The sequence below is a fragment of the Geospiza fortis genome, unplaced genomic scaffold, assembly GCF_000277835.1.
Source record: "Geospiza fortis unplaced genomic scaffold, GeoFor_1.0 scaffold224, whole genome shotgun sequence".
In the NCBI taxonomy this organism is placed as follows: Eukaryota; Metazoa; Chordata; class Aves; order Passeriformes; family Thraupidae; genus Geospiza; species Geospiza fortis.
This window is the reverse complement of record NW_005054448.1, coordinates 492,022-506,265: the sequence shown is the minus strand read 5'-3', so window position 1 is coordinate 506,265 and position 14,244 is coordinate 492,022. Positions and strand designations below refer to the sequence as shown.

The following is a 14,244-nucleotide window of genomic DNA, read 5'->3' as shown; positions in this document are numbered from 1 at the left end:
GCGCGCTCGTTCTCCGCCTTGATCTTCTCTCCGCTGTCGGCCGGCAGGCGCAGGTTCTCCAGCTCGCTGAGCGAGCGCTGCAGGGCCGCGCCGTGCTTGGCGATCAGCTCGTTGCAGGTGCTCAGGTCCTCCAGCTTACTCGACAGGGTCTTCAGGGGCCCGTGCAGCTCGCTCTTGTCTGACTGCGAGGCGGGCTCCTCGTCACCCGAGTCATCTGCACGGGGAGGGATGGAGAGAACAGCGTTTCCATGGTTACCCCCGGCCGCTGAGCCTGGCAGCGCCGCGGGCAGGGACCAGGGACAGGGACAGGGAGCAGGGACAGGGAGCAGGGACCTCCTGCCAGCGCTGAGCTGGGGTTTATGGCCAACACGCCCCCCGGAGCACAGCGTGGTGGGAGTGGCACCCAGAGCCCTGAGCAGACGCTGTCACAGAGATCTGGTTCAGGGATAGGTGCTGGTGAAGCAGAGTAGAAATTTTCCAGGGTAGAAATCTATTTTGATTTAGGTGAAATGTACATTTTTGAGTTGAGTCTGTGGTTAGAAAACATAGCTATGTAGCCTGACTGCAGAGCCTAGGCTCAGAGGAACTGCTTCAGTGAATGACAGAGATGGGGGGGAGGGAGACAGAGGGTCATAGAGAGAGACAGAGATTGCTGTGAGAGCAGGTCAACCTGACCTAGGAATTCTTTCTGATAAAGAACTAGCGGCATATGTCACGTAAAATTCGTAAGAATGAATATGTATGAACCTATTGTGAAATTGTATGCATATGTATTTGAGAGGGGGATAAAAAGGGACCTGAAGTTCCCAGAAGTACACATGTCATTTTAGGAGAATGATTCCCACACGCGTCCAGTGCTTTAATAAACACACCGGCTTTACAACTTTCACAGAAGTTGCGGAGTTTTGATTATCTCTGCAAAACACTGGGGTGGCACAGGCGGTGCCACACACCAAACCTGCCCTTCCCAGGCTCACTGGGGTCGATCCACCCTGCACTAGGGGCTCTGCAAGCTCTGCTTGGGGCAGGGTGAACAGTGTGACTCGAGGGAAAGGTCACAGAGACACCAAGGAAAGTGACACTTTACCCAAAACTACCACCATGTCTTCAGAGGGCAGAAAATTCCACGATCAGCACCTCAGCTACAGCAAAAAATTCCTGCAATTCCAGAACACTTTAAAGCAGGAAACTAACCCAAATCCACTCAGTGGGGGTAACACAGCATTTCTGATCACCCCACTGCTCCCTCAGGAAGGAGGTGATCAGCCCCAAGAGGTGGCAGCACCCAAAGCAAACACAAAGAGAGAGAAGCAGGTCCTGGCAGGGGCTGTGCCCCATCCTTATGCTCCAAAGTTCAACCGAGGGTTTTCCAGGTGCTCCCAAAAGCCATTGAGGCAGCAGAGCAGGGAGCTGCTCCTGTATCTCCCCTCCCTCAATCTTCTGTTCCTGGATTTCAGAGAGATGGGCACCAGCAAAACCCGGCTGCAGCTGCTCTGCCAGGCCTGGGGGCGTTGGAGGAGTGAGAGCATTCTCCAAACAATCCAGGGGATTTGAGGAGAGAAGCAGGTCCTGGCAGGGGCTGTGCCCCATCCTTATGCTCCAAAGTTCAACCGAGGGTTTTCCAGGTGCTCCCAAAAGCCATTGAGGCAGCAGAGCAGGGAGCTGCTCCTGTATCTCCCCTCCCTCAATCTTCTGTTCCTGGATTTCAGAGAGATGGGCACCAGCAAAACCCGGCTGCAGCTGCTCTGCCAGGCCTGGGGGCGTTGGAGGAGTGAGAGCATTCTCCAAACAATCCAGGGGATTTGAGGAGTGAGAACATTCTCCAAACAATCCAGGCACAGAGCTCAGGGAAGGCTCTGGTGTACCAGGGGAGCAGCACATTCCATCTCAGGGCTGTGAGGAAAGAAGGAAAGCCGTGATTCCCTGGCAGGTGGGTGTTTGGCTGCTATTCCTGGCTCATTCATAGGAGCTCTGCAAATGCTGTGGGGACTGGGAGAGCTGCTCAGGCGCTGCTCAGACTGAATCCACAGCAAGGAAAGCAGAGGAAGAGCACCCTTTGATAACTGTGATCCAAAGGAAAGGATCTGGATAAATGCGACAGGAACATCAGCCTGGAGTGGCAGCAGGAGCAGAGCAGAGCACAGGGTCACAGCAGGGCTCGTGGTGAACCTCCCCAGAGTGGATGTGATGGGACAGCAGGCACAGCTCAGGGACAACACTGAACCTCCACAGCAGGACCAACCTCACTGCCCAAGGACAAAGGGAGAAAATCCAAGGGAAACAGGGCATGGAGCAAACCCCAGGTGGCCCCATGAAGCAGCAGGACAGCATCTCCCAATGTCACCACCTGGTCCCTCTGCAACCCAGGTGACAAACAGGAGCAGAGCTGCTGGAGCCAGGAGAGGAAGCAGCCAGCAAGGAGAATGAGACATGCAGGGGAAAGCAGCTGAGAGCTTCCCAAGGAAGGTGAGCTGCCAGCTGAGGGGCTGGGAGCTGGGCAGCTCCACAGACAGGCTGGGCAGGGGACAGGACCAGAGGAGGTTTGAAAACACCCCCAGAATCAGGGAAGTCTCCAGAACAACTGGCAGGGGAAGGGGAACAGGAACAGGCAGGATTCCAAGGAATCCACCCCAGGAGGGTGCACAGAGGCACCACAGCAATGGCTCAGGCTCACACCAACTCCAAAAGATCTGGCAAGAAAACCAAAGCCACTTTTCTACCAGTAGAGAAGATAACCAAAACCTCCTCAAAGTCCATCTTCTGATACAAAAGTTTCAAGCATTCCCACGGTGCCTTCTACGCTGGGGCACACAAAGGGTCTCCAGCAGGGTGGGCACATTCCCTGGGCTTGGATATTGTCACTGCACCCGTCCTGAGCCGGTGCTTCCAAGGACAGAGCATTCCAAACCCTGGACACTCACTGGGAGAGGGACACCAGGCAGCTCCTGCTGCTCTGAGCTGTGTCCCTGGGGCTTTCCAGGGCACTCTCTGGCTCCTGCACCACCTCTCTCTCCAGGTGAGAAACTGTGCTCTTCCCACAGCATCCCAGCTGCCTGTGCCAGCTGCCTGCACTCCAGAAGGCAGAACCTCTTCTCCACAGCTCTGGGATCTGATCACTAATGAGGTTGGACTTTAATAACCAATTTATAATAAAGTCCCATGTTTCATAAAGCTCTCAGGAGCAGAAGCCAACCCAACCCCTTGGCTCAGCTGTCACTGCCAACAGCAGGCTGAACATGGCAAAACCCACCTCTCCAGGGGACAATCCAAATTTCCCAATTTTCTTTTTAGAAAAAATATCAAAAATAATTCACAAAGACAATTTTATCTGCTTACAAGTGCCGCAAAACTTGTGCCAAGCAAGAGAAAGTACCTCTCTGCCTATCTCCAGTCCCTTTAATTTTCCCCCATCCTGTCTTTCACAAAATGCTGCCCCAAAGCCCTGGCCCTGTGGGCTGTCAGTGCTCTGGGATTTCCAGAGCAAAGCCTGCATCACCTTGCCCAGGTGCAATCCCAGATCACAGCCTGAGATTTTTCACAGAATCACAGAATGCCCTGAGCTGGGAAGGACACACAAGGATCACCCAGACCCCCAACAATCCCACCCTGTCCCTTGGAGCAGTGTCCAAAGGCTCCTGGAGCTCTGGCAGCCTCAGGGCCGTGCCCATTCCCTGGGGAGCCTGGGCAGTGCCAGCACAGGGATGGCAGAGCAGGGAGAGGGACGGGCTCTGCACTCTGCCAGGACATTATTTCCTGCCCATTGACCGAGGCTGTGGGAACAGTCCCTGCCCGAGTGCTCAGCTTGAGGCAGGAACACAGCGTGGCCCAATTTTTCATCGCTGTGCAGAATTATATAAATGCCTCAAAGCCCAGGAAAAGAAGGAAGGAACCTGGGTCAGCCCAGTGATGCTGCTCATTCCAGCTGAGCTGGCTGAGCTGAACATCCCTCAGCAGCTCCTGCTGTCCCAGAGCTGCTGCTGTGGGAGGCTGGAATGCTGGCAGGGTGGGCAGCAGGATACCTCCTTCCTCCTCCTGCCTGGGCAACTGCAATCATAGAATCATGGAATGGTTTGGGTTGGGACCTTGAAGCTCACCTCCTTCCATCTTCTTGACATGGGCAGGGACACCTTCCACTAGAGCAGGAACCAATTAATAATATATATATAATCAGTTATATAATATTATATATATCTCAATATCTCAAGCAACATAATTTGCTGCAATTATGTCAAATCAAAGCATGGGAAGAGGGAAATCCAATATCACAGCTCCAGTCAAATAAATCAGAGTAGCTGAAAGCTGAAATGATCACACAGAGCACCCAAACCTCCTCACTGCCATTCCCAAGGCGGAGCTCTGGCTCTAAAGGCGCTTCCATCTTTCTCCTGGGAGCTCCCAGGAAAGCTGACCAAATCCCAAACCCACAGAAACATGAATCCTTCTGTCTCCTGCAGCAAGCAGCAGCCACTCAGATCTGCGCCAGCTTTGGAGCAGCAGCCCCAGATCCTTGAGGAGCCCTGCTGCCACCAGGCCATCCCCAGCAGCTCCCCAGCATCCCCAGCAGCTCTCCAGCCTCCCCAGCATCCCCCTGTTGGTGAGGATGGAACAAGGAAGCCTTGTAGATATGATTGCCTGGCAAAAGATTTTGAGAATATAGAAACTATAAGCAAGATTGAAATGAAAGCAAGCTTTGAGATCCCTCAGTTACTGAACAACGGGAAAACAATGGTGTGGCTGAGCAGGTAATCCCCTTCTTGATGAAACAATACCCTCTCCAAGCAAGCAGGTCCAAGGGTCAGAAGAAGACCCTGACTGCTTGGCAGGAGAGGTCCGAAGAGCAGTTTTTAGGGTTTAAAATGCAACACAGTTTGGTAATGTAATGATTCTTATAGGCTGTATGTAAATGCTGTAGGATTTGTATCTTGTACTAGATTAGCTAGTGAGAATCAGAATATTCAACACAGAAGACGATTTAATGCATTGTAATGGGAACCTCGCTCTCTCACTTGCTCACTCTTCTATGCTCTAAGCTTCTCTTACTCTTGCTCTCTCTTGCTCTCTTTTTCCTGCTCTTCTTTGCTCTCTCTCTCTTCTCCTCTCAGCCCTGCTCTGAGCTGCAGCTGGCAGCTCCCAGCCGGGCTCTGCACCCAGGCCCTTGTAATAAACTCAAGTCCACAACTCAGCTTCAGAGATCTCTCGTCTCCGTCCATCCCGACCGTGCAGGAGACCATCAACCGCTCCTACATCCCCCCAGCATCCCCCCAGCTGTACCAGCAGGACAAACTGCCATGGGAATGCTGTGACACAGCACGGGGCTCTGGCATCCCCTCATGCCCCCCTCAGGGCTGTTCTCAGGGAAGCTGCTTTGAACCACAGGATTGTTTAGGAAAAGACCTCCAAGACCATCGTGTCCAACCTCTGACCAACCTTTGCCCATGACACACCAACTGCTGCAGTTACAACTGGAGGAGAGAGCTGCAGAAATATTTCTCCTGTTGCTGCTGATGAAGGATTCACTCAGGCAGAAAGGCGGAAGAGCCTCTGCCTGGAGGTCTCTGCTTGGAGCCCAGCCAAACACCACAGCTTTGGGGATCCTGCCCTTATTCCAGCTTTTGGATCAGCTCAGACAGGGAAAAAATGATTTGGTTTTGCTAAGGCTGGGAAAACACCCTGAAGGTCAGGAAATACCCACAGAGAGAGTCAATCCAGGGCTCCTCATTCGAGGATGGAGCACAGGGGATTTGCAGAAACCAAAGTGCAGTGGGCCCAGCAAGACCAGAGCACTGGGACTTCAACCTGAATGGGGGGGTCCTAACAGCACTCACTGTGAGTCACAGAACCTCCTGGAAGCTGCAAAAGGAGCTTTAGTGATGGCTTTGAAGGGGATTCCAAACATGCAGGGGAAGAGGAGGAACCAAAACAGAGGAAGTGAGGACTGGCTGAGGTGGAGAGGATGCTCAGGGGCTGGGGCTTGTCCAGCTGGGATCAGTGGTGGCCTTGGCAGTGCTGAGGAATGGTTGGGCTTGATGATCTCAGAGAATTTTTCCAACCTTAATGATTCTGGGGTTCTATTCCAATGCTCTGTGCTCCCTGTCTCTGGATGCTGCCCTCACTCCTTTCCTCCAGTTTGGTCCTTTTGGATCCTCAGCTCCCAGCAGCTCCTAAATCCCATTAAACCTCAAACCAACATCCCCCAGCTGGGCAGGGCCAGAGTGGATCAGGACCATGTCCAGGAGCAGCAAAAAGCCCGGAGGCCCTGCAGGAGCCAGGAAGGGCTCCCTGCTCCTCCCCACAGGAGCTCCCCCAAGGACACCCAGAGCGCTTCCATCCATGGCTCCGAGCCCCCAGCACACCCTGTCCCTGCACAGGGAAGGGCTCAGGGATGGATCCCCTCTTTCCAGGCAGGATGGTATTAGTGCTCCCACCCAACCTCACCCCTCCTGGGGCTCCAGCTCTGCCATCTGCTCTCCATGGAACAAAGCTCCTCCCTCAGAGGAGCAGCAAACCCTCAGGGGTGGCAGGGGGCTGCCAGTCCCATGCTGGATGCAGGTGGCCCTGGATCCCCTCCAGGAGCAGCACATCCCTGGCTCAGGAGCTTCACCCCGGCTCACCCTGCTGCTCCTCATGAAAGGCAGACATTCACCAGGAATTCCTGTCACTCTTCCCCAGGGAACAAAAGCTCCTCAAGAAAACAAACATGAAACGCTGGCAGAAAAAATTTGACAACAAATTGCCAGGTTCCTCTGGCTCCTGTGCTGTGGATGAGGCAGCCCAGCCTCCACAGCATCCTCCTAAGGATTCCTGCATTCCCAGTGCGCTCTGGAGATCTCCCTGTGCTCGCCAGCGGCACAGAGGGACTATTCATGATTTGAATTCATCTCCCCCTCTGTCCTGCAGCCAAGCTTTGCCCTGGCCTTGTGCAGGGCCTGGTGCCAGCACCTCCAGGACCCTGGGTCAGAGCAGTGGATTTGGGCTGAGCAGAGTGAGCAGCCATCACCACCCAGCTCCAACCCCAACCCTCTTCCCCGTGCCACAACACAAGTGTGGCACAGCAGGGCTGGCCCCAGGCACTGCAGTAACCCACATAACACCCTCCTCCTCCTCCTCCTCCTTCCCCCCTCACTCCAGCAATGCTCCACAAATGCAGCTGCTGTTCCCGCTCTCCTCACCATGCACTCGGGGAACATCTGCAAGCCCCAGCTCAAATCCCAGAGACACAAACCACAGCAGCTTCCCATAAATCCAGGAGCACTCCAGGCTGGTATTTTACACCTCCATCCCCAAACCCAAGTGCTCCCCGGGCCCAGCCCCTGCTGCTTTGTTTGGACTCGGGAGCAGCTGGGGCTGCTTTGGTTTGTAGGGCACGGGCACGCAGGGTTGCTATAGGAACAGGCAGCCTCACTGTAAACTGGGCAGATTATTTTTGGAGCTGTGATGCAATTTAATCTATGGCAAATGGATCGGCAGCCATCGGCCATAAGCCTCCTCGGGCTTGTTTCTCAAACACAAACCTCAGTGCCTGGAGCAGCAGCCCAGCAGAGCCACCAAGGAGAGCTCCCTTTCCTCCCCTTTTTCCATCCTGAAATCTTCCCTCAGATAAATGTTTGCCATTGCCTGCAATTCCTCCAGAGCTGATGGGAAAGCAGCTGGCTGGAGGCACAACACCAGAGCGTCTCCATGCTCTGGGGACATACTGGGGACACACTGGGACTTTGCAGTGCAGTCCATGGGGATCCCAGGGACAGGGCTCCCACCCCAAAACCATCAGGGAGCAATCCCAGGGAGCTGCTGCTCACGACTGGGCTGCTCCAGTGGTGTCTGTGCATGAGCAGAGATGGGAAGAGCCTTTCAAACCAGGAGGAGAAGGGATTGAAAGGTTCAGCATTAGACCTTTTATTCCAAAGTTCCCAAACTGCATCCAGAGTCTGGCTGTGATGTCTCCAGCCCAAAACACCCCAGCTCCTCAGCCCAAGCCATGCCTGGGGCAGGCAGTTCATCCCTGCTTATCCTCCTCTCCAAGTCCAGCACAGCTCTCCTCACCCTACATCCCTCACCTTCCTTCTCCCTGGGAGTGGAAAACTTTCCCTTCCCAAGCATCCTCATTTTCAGCAACAGTCCTCGTCCTTCCTGCATCACTGTGAATCTCTCCCCAGTCTTCCTGCAAGCCTGAGCTGCTTTCCTACCACTGCACCAGAACCTCTGGAGCCTCCCAAGGCAGGACTGGCCCTGGGCTGGAAATTAAACCCAGCTTTCTCCTGGAGGCAGCTGGAATGAGCTGATGGGGGGTTGGAAGTGCAGGATCAATACTGCAGGAGTGAAGTCAAGGATCCCAGAGCAGAGATCCCTGAGTGCTATCCACAGGGAAAGCTCTGATGGGATAGAAGGAACGCTGATGACTTTAATTCAAACAGCATTCCTGGGTTGCCCCAAAGCCACCAGAGATCACAGCAGTGACAATGGGGCATCTCAGCAGCTGATTTCCCTATGGACAGCAGGACCTGCACAGCTGGCAAGGGGAGCTGAGCTTGGAAGCCTCAGAGTCCCAACCCTGGCTGTTCCCAACCCTGGAACAAGCTGCCTTCAGGCCTGGATGGTCCCACCACCAGCACAGCATGGATTATGTCTCCATTCCCAGTTCTCCCTCTTGTGCACTTTCTCCTGCCTTTTCCCACACTTGACAGGGAGTTTTGGATCTAAAAGTCTGAAAAGTATCTCACTGACTGGGAAAAGGCTTTTCTCCTCCCACAGACAGAGTGGAAGATGTCCATGAGGATCAGCCAGCAGGAAATCCTGCAGCCATCCCAGCTGAAACTCCAAGCTCTTTCTCCTCACAGTAAACTCACAGAAATCAACCCCACCTCCTTTCCAGATTCCCCATTTATCCCAACCCCAAGCAAGCGTATGATTCAGAACCACCAGCCCTTCCTGTGTGGAATTATCCTGATCTCTGGGATCTGCTGCTCACCCGTCATTCCTGAGGCAGAGCAATTTCCAGCCTGGCTCTGGCAGACACAGCTGCTTTCATCACTTTTAATCGCTATGAATATTAAATGGAGCAGGGATCTATATTTAATAGCCTGGCCCGGCTGCCAGGGAGATGGATGAGGTTTATAGCAGCTGCAGATGCAGGAACAGGCGGAATTTTGGTGGTTAGAAAGAATTACACTGGGAATTAATCATCAAAATAGTAGGGAAAATAATCATTCATAAATCATTCCAAATCCGGGTGATCGCTCAGCAATTACCACCAACCTGCCAGGGCTGTGCCTTCTCCCACTAATGCAAAGGGAAATGGGAGCAGGCACATGGGAGCCTAAAAACAGGGAAAACTGCCTGCTCCTGACAAGCTGGGACACATCCCAAAGTCACATTCAGTGGGAGCAGGTGGGGAGGGCCCAGCTGGTGATGGGGCTCCACAGAGCAAACCCAGAGATCAAAGGCCACTGCTCCTAGGGGTGCTCACCTGGAGAGGAGAAGGCTCCAGGGAGAGCTCAGAGCCCCTTGCAGGGCCTGAAGGGGTCCAGGAGAGCTGGAGAGGGACTGGGGACAAGGGATGGAGGGACAGGACACAGGGAATGGCTCCCACTGCCAGAGGGCAGGGATGGATGGGAGACTGGGAAGGAATTGCTCCCTGTGAGAGAGGGGAGGGTCTGGGATGGAACTCCCAGAGCAGCTGGGGCTGCCCCTGGATCCCTGGCAGTGCCCAAGGCCAGGCTGGACAGGGCTTGGAGCAATCTGGGACAGTGGGAGGTGTCTCTGCCATGGCAGGGGTGGAAGGAGATGGGCTGTAAGCTCATGCAGCCCAAATTCCATAGTTCTATGAAAATAAGCAGGATACAAAAAGGGGCAGTGGGAAAGCACAAAGCATCTCCATTCCCATCACTGCAGCATTCCCAGCCTGGCCATTGAACATTTTATTGCTGCAATTACAAAATGATGATGTTCCTGGTCAATAATCCTGAGCAGCACAGGCTGCACTTTGTCTGGACTGCAGTCCTGCACTTCCCAGCACAAATGGAGTTTTCCCAACACCCAAACAACCCCAGTAAGATGAAATTCAGGCTACAGAGTCACACAGATTGAGTTAAAAACACAGCAAAAGGCAGGGTTTGACCTACAAATAGGATGGACACACTAAAGAAATGGAGATTAAATGGGATGTGATCAATCCAAGACTCCACATGGCTTCAGTGGAGAGACCCAACCCAACAGGCAGCCCTGGAGCCACTGGTCATGGCTACTCCTAAAACCACACAAATTCCAATGGAACTTTTAAAAGTAAGCTACAAGAGCAGATGAATTCAGGGTTATAGAAACAGAGAAGGCAAATTTGAGACAGAAGGTGAATTTTGCTAAGTCCTCACCAGCCCATAGCCAGTTTGAGATCCTGCACTCCCAGAGTGTCCCAGGAAAGGACATCCCTGATGGCACTGGGGCTGAAGGACAGGGTGGGGCAGAAGTGGGAGAAGTCAACTGGAGAGATTCTGACAATCCACAAGGAACAACTCGAGATACTCGGGAAGCAAAGGTGGAAAATGGAGCAGCTACAGAGGGGCAGCTGTGACCCAGAGCCCTGAGGGGGAGAGCATTGTCCCTGTGTCCCTGAGTGCTGGAGCGTGTCCAGGGCAGGGAACGGAGCTGGGAAGGGGCTGGAGCCCCAGGAGAGGCTGAGGGAGCTGGGAAGGGGCTCAGCCTGGAGCAAAGGAGGCTCAGGGGGCCCTTGTGGCTCTGCACAGCTCCTGCCAGGAGGGGACAGCCGGGGGGGTCGGGCTGTGCTCCAGGGAACAGGGACAGGAGCAGAGGGAACAGCCTCAGGCTGGGCCAGGGCAGGCTCAGGGTGGATTTTGGGATGATTTCTAATCACTGAAAGGGTGATCAGGCACTGGCACAGCTGCCCAGGGCAGTGCTGGATCCCCATCCCTGCAGGGATTGAACAGCTGTGTGGATGTGGCACTTGGGGACATGGGGGCAATGGTGGCCTCAACAGTCCAGGGGAACATTTGGACTTGATGCCCCCAGGGGGCTTTTCCAACCTAAAAACCTTTCTGTGACTCTATAAATACACATATATATATATATATATATGTATGTATGTGTGTATGTGGGCTGAAGCACAGGCAGGCATCAGTGCAGCTTCCACAAGTCATTCCAGTGGATTTCTTCACAATCCTTCCAAAACTCTCCTCAGGAGGAGCCAAGAAGCTTTGCAAGATGCCACTTTGCTGGCTTATGGAGGAGGTGGAGGATTGGTGGCTGTTTTTTCACTCTGCCTTTTGACTACAACGCTCTGTTCCCTGTTTCCAACGGGATAAGGAAAAGTACAGACCCAGCCCTGAAAGCTCCTGAACAGGGATCTGAGGGGCAGAGCTGGCAGGGAACACAGCAGGAGATCAAATGAACCCAGCTGATGCTTTTGTGGGAGCACTGGAGAGTCACAGTGAGTGCTGCTGGACAGGCCAAATGTCCCTCCTGTCCCCTAAGGGCACTTGTGAACAGCAATGAGCAAAACCATGGAGGGGAAGGAGTGATTACAGGGAAATAACGGCTCATTAGCAGATAATTGGGGGCTCAGCAGCACAGCTCATTGCCAGGAAAGAAAATTTAAAAAAAAATTAAAATAATGGCTTGATAAAAATAGAAACTTTTTCATTCTCCAGCTCGGAACAGCAGCGACACACGAAGTGCTGAACTCCAGGAGCAGTCTGGGGGCAGAGCTGGGGCAGGGACAGGGAGGGTTTGAGCTACAAATCGGATGCATCCAGGAAATAGGATCCAAAACATCCCTCCTGTCACTCCTGGAAAATGCTCCCCTGCCAGGAACCCCTGCGGGAGAAACCAGGACGACTGCCCCCACTGGCAGAGACAAGCACACGGTGCCTGCAGCTTCACCTTCAGCTCCTCATTTCCTCTGTGAGCCCGAAGTGCCCAGGGATCCCAGCAGGCCCTGCCAGGGCCCAAAGGGGCTCCAGGAGAGCTGGAGAGGGACTGGGGACAAGGGATGGAGGGACAGCACACAGGGAATGGCTCCCACTGCCAGAGGGCAGGGCTGGATGGGATATTGGGAATTAGGAATTGTTCCCTGGCAGGGTGGGCAGGCCCTGGCACAGGGTGCCCAGAGCAGCTGGGGCTGCCCCTGGATCCCTGGCAGTGCCCAAGGCCAGGCTGGACACTGGGGCTGGGAGCACCTGGGACAGTGGGAGGTGTCCCTGCCATGGCAGGGGGGGCACTGGATGGGCTTTAAGTCCCTTCCCCACCCAACCCATGCCCTGACTGGGAGCTGTGGTGACCTTGCAGGAGGCCCCATCACTCCAAAGTCCTGCAGTCAGCCTGGATATCCAGTTACCCTCCCCACCACCCCTGCCAAAGCTGCCTGTGACAGCATTTCTCATCCCTGGATAGATCCATATCAGCAGGACAGAGGCACAGACCTCTGTGTCCCTTCCTGAGCCTCTGAAAGATCCACATCCAGCTGAACATCTCCCATTTGCCCTTCACCACACCAGCCCTGCTCTGATTTCTCTGTGCCCTCTGAATTCACAGCCCACAGCTGCCCCAAGGCATGCCAGCAGGGAGGACCTGTCCTGCCTGCAGCTCCAGGACCATCTCCAAGGGAATATTTAGCCCATGGACACAAGTGGCATCATAAATAATTCAGTCACTTGTTCTTGTCCAAAGCACACCAGAAAATGTCCAAAACTTGGTAATTAATTGTTTCTGTTCCTTTAATCACTGAATCCTTCAGTATCCAGTGATTCCTACAGTTTTGCATCACTCCCCCACACTGAAATGGAGCAGCTGCCTCAGCCTGGTGGCATCATGAGCTTGGGGACAAGAAGTCCCTGAGTCCCTGAAGGGGTGACAGGCAGGAGCAGGACACAGGGCCAGCACAAGCAGATCTTTAGCCAAGAACAATCCCCAAAAAAGGCAGAAATAACTAAAATACCAATATTTTGGAGGACATTAGGTATTTTCAGTGCAGATACAGAAGTGTGCAGTGTCACAGCTGGGGGGTGACACCCTGCTCTTCCACAGACCACAGCAAACCCTGGCACGCTGCTACTGACACCACGGCAGGTCTTGGATGTCTCCTCCTGCATCACTGAACATCCATTTTTTATGATGCTTAAACATTTTCCAGCCCCAGGTCCATCTCCAATGTCAGCAGGGTGAGGAGGGGAGCTCACAGATGGGCTCTGCCCTGACATCCATCAGGGAGGGAGGCTTGGAAAGCCTTGGATCCCTGGGGATAACATCATCCTTGGGGCAGCCAGGACCACTCCCAGGCTCACCACAGTGAACGTGGCCCACATTCATTTATGGTTTTTTTTCTGGAAGTCTCCCACCAGCAGGAACACAGATCCTGCCCCAGGCTCCCTCCAGCTCACGGAAAGCAGTGGGAGATGTGCAAAGGACACTCCTACACTCCTGTCAGCTCTCTCCATGCTCACTGACCCTGGAACAAGCAGGACATGACAAGGGCCTCACTCCCAGTGAGGGGGAGGCAGGGAAGGGACAGGGCTGGCTCTGTCCCTGTCACACCCACGGCTGTGCAGGATCACAGCAAAACCCAGCAGCAGCAGCAGGACAACAGCAGGCATGGTGTGGTGGGACACAGGCAGCCCAACCCAAACCCTGCTGGGCCACCCAGAGAGGCTCAGAGAGCCCCTGAGCCTCCTCCTCCCAAATCCAGCAGCTGTCGTGTCCCCTGCCTCAGGGCTCAGCTCATCCCTGCAGGCCCCAAGCTCAGCTCATCCCAGGCTTTGCAGGAGCATCCAGGCTGAGCTGCAGCGAGGCCACGGAGACACAGACACCTCCTGATGGGCACTGAACCCCTCCTGAGCTGGCAGGGCTCAGCTTACCCGGGGTAAGAGGATCCAGGGGTGTCAGGTGTCCACCCTGCTCCATTCCCCAAGGTCGGGACATGCCAAAGGCACAGCTCAGACGTGCAGGAGCTGGGAGCCTCCCAGCCCCCCTGCTCTGCCAAGGCTCAGGGAGGATGGCAGTGGGGCAGCAGCAGCCCCAAAAAGGCTCCCAGCTTCCATCCCTTCTGCCTTTGGATTTCAATTCTGCTCCCTCTGAACCCACAGGCAGGGAAAGCCTCCAAAATCATAAAGTCCCAGCTGTGCCCAATTCCCACCCTGTCCCCAGCCCTGAGCACTGAGTGCCACATCCACATGGCCCTCCTTGGACACCTCCAGGGATGGGCACTCCAAACCTCCCTGGGCAGCTGTGCCAGTGCCTGAC

The 14,244-nt window shown here is 54.3% G+C and overlaps 1 protein-coding gene across 1 annotated transcript in view; it reads right to left on the bottom strand.

Annotated features, from left to right (window-relative positions):
• The window catches only part of OSBP2 (oxysterol binding protein 2), a 73,089-nt gene that overhangs the window by 32,402 nt on the left and 26,443 nt on the right, over window positions 1-14,244 (bottom strand). The window contains exon 2 of the mRNA XM_031062445.1: window positions 1-214. This exon is cut by the window's left edge and continues 24 nt beyond it. The gene's annotated coding sequence lies outside the window, so the exon portion shown is untranslated. The remainder of the gene's footprint in view (window positions 215-14,244) is intronic.